Source organism: Lolium perenne, chromosome 5 (genome assembly GCF_019359855.2).
Source record: "Lolium perenne isolate Kyuss_39 chromosome 5, Kyuss_2.0, whole genome shotgun sequence".
In the NCBI taxonomy this organism is placed as follows: domain Eukaryota; kingdom Viridiplantae; phylum Streptophyta; class Magnoliopsida; order Poales; family Poaceae; genus Lolium; species Lolium perenne.
The window spans coordinates 48,016,862-48,019,245 of NC_067248.2; the positions used below are offsets into that span (position 1 = coordinate 48,016,862).

The following is a 2,384-nucleotide window of genomic DNA, read 5'->3' on the forward strand; positions in this document are numbered from 1 at the left end:
AGCATCTGTCCCCGAACCCGGCCCCGGGTAGGGTTTCCGAGCTGTGCCCGGAGAATGTCTTCTCCTCAGCTTATAAAGTCCACTCCACTCGCTCCATTCCTATCCCCATCATCCTCTCCAGCCAAATTGAGCTTCAAGCCCCGATCACTCTATGGGATCCCTGACCGGTTCGATGGAAAATTGGCTCCAGGATTACCCTGCTCTGAATACTGTCCCTTCCGCCGCCGACCATCTGAAGATGATAGAGCACCTCCACCAAATAAGGGCGGGGCGGGTGGTTGAGGAACTCGACATCACTCAGCTGCAGCCATCGGATCTCCCCCGGTGCTTCCCCTTGTCGAGCAAGTACGTGCTAGGGACGAGGGCGAAGGAATGGAAGGCACAGCACGGGTTGTGGAAGGAAAAAGCATGCTCCTTCTCCGCCGTGCTGGGCGGGTCTCACAGTATGAGCGTGGGGGCGAAGAGGACCATGGAGTTCTACCAAAATGGTACCGCTACGGATTGGGTCATGGATCAATACTTCGGGCTGGTAGACATGTTGGCTGGCTTTTTGGTGGAGGGCTTTTTGATGGAGGTACGCATATATGCCATGTCAATTTGGGTTATCTGATTATTCAACTGTTTTCGTCTAAAAAAAAGATTATTCAACTGTTTTATTTGCTGTTTTCTGGAGGAATCTAGGAACTCTTTAGTATCGATTACATAACCTAGCTTTGATTGTAGGACAAGATGACGCTTTGCCATGTATACCAGCAGAAACGCAAAGGTAAGGTCCTCTTCCCTTCCTATAATCTGAATGAATTAGCAAAAGTTTTGGTAGGGGTATATATTAGAGTAACGCACCGGAGTTTACCCTTCGGATGCTGCTGCCGCTGCAGGGCCGCTCAATTACACAGTTTATTCTCCTCCCAGGCAAGATCTCTTGGGTAATTTCGTGCCTGAAGACTATGGTGAGGGTAAGTTTTGAGTTCCTTTCATAATACAACATTTTATTATTTTTCTGAAAAAATGGTACGAAAATTAAGTTCCTGTTAAATTATGTTGGTGTTCTGTACTTTTCTCTAGCTGTACTTTCTTCATTGAGTTGAATACTGAAATACCTGCCATTTTCTCCCTCGTCACTAGATGGATTGTTAGCCGCTATTTCGCCATTCTTCCGTCAGAACTTGAACAGCCAGAATCACCAAGCGGCAAACAATCAGGAGGCTGTGCTACCGACGGCAAAGCGCAAATCAGGTGTTTGGAATGATTTCACCAAGATATACGTGAAAGATCCTGCTGGCAATCTCAAACAAGAGTACGCGATGTGCAACTCCTGCCACATCTTGCTAAAAGCTCCTTCAAGTAACGGCACAAACACCCTATGGAAACACACCGGAACCTGCGGATGCAAACGCCAAACCCAGTAGCAACCACCACTGGACTGTGTGTTGTTCAATGCTAGACTAGGCTAGAGTAGATGTGCAGGGAGGGGAACTCTCCCTGTTTTAAATATGAAAACAGGACGAGGTTTTCCCCCAGAAAACACAGGACGTACGCATCTCGACGCGTCCGAGTCCTGCAGTAGACGCGGACGCATCTAGATACGGAATATTTGATTTGGGGGTTTTTACTCGTTCGAAAAAATTTGTACTCGTATTTTCTTTTTATGAATTTGTTTGCTGAATGAAATCACTTAATCTGAGTTTCGAACCGGAGCTGCTGATAGATTGAAGATACTTTGATTCCCATCGTCGATCTATAGTCCAAACATGGCAGAAAAGGCGTTCTCAGTGAGTCAACATGTGGTTGGTGGAACTTCCCATGAGAACCTACGCATATGTGTCCACTACACAGGCATGATGACGCATAATAAGCACAATAAATAGGCTCAGATTGCAAAGGGAGAAGACAGAAAATGCTCCTTACAAGCAGAGGATAAAATCAGAATCATTATTTCGTTTTGTCTTTGGTAAAGTATGTATACGAACTGTTAAGTATATCTCTTGTATTTGTAAGTATTTGATTCCTATCAAAGTTGGGCCAATTAGTGCTTCGTGGGTTCACAAGGTTGTTGTCAAATTGACATGCCTGATTTAGTATTTCTTGCGGCGTTTAAAAAGAATATGGACGACTTGGACTCATGCGGACTCGGTCATACAACTTAGCTTTTTTTTTTTTTGAAAGAAAGGCAAAATATTTGATTCGACAAAAGCCTACTCTCCCGCAATGAAGTGACCCAAGTTTTTAGCGCATGCGACGACCCAAGTCCTAGCTTCCGATTTGATTCGATCGAAGATGATGGTGGGTATGGTGCTCATGTGCTTGAAGGTTCTTGCATTTCGTTCATTTCAAATCTCCCATGAAACCAACATGAGAAGGGTGGCCATGGCTTTCCTCCTCCC

General features: G+C 45.3%; 1 long non-coding RNA gene across 1 annotated transcript; it reads left to right on the top strand.

Moving 5' to 3' along the window:
* Positions 1–692: 692 nt before the first annotated feature.
* LOC127299090 (uncharacterized) lies at positions 693–1,671 on the top strand. Its single transcript, XR_011745930.1, has 3 exons — positions 693–766; positions 879–956; positions 1,126–1,671. It is a non-coding gene; the product is annotated as an uncharacterized lncRNA (long non-coding RNA).
* Positions 1,672–2,384: the final 713 nt, after the last annotated feature.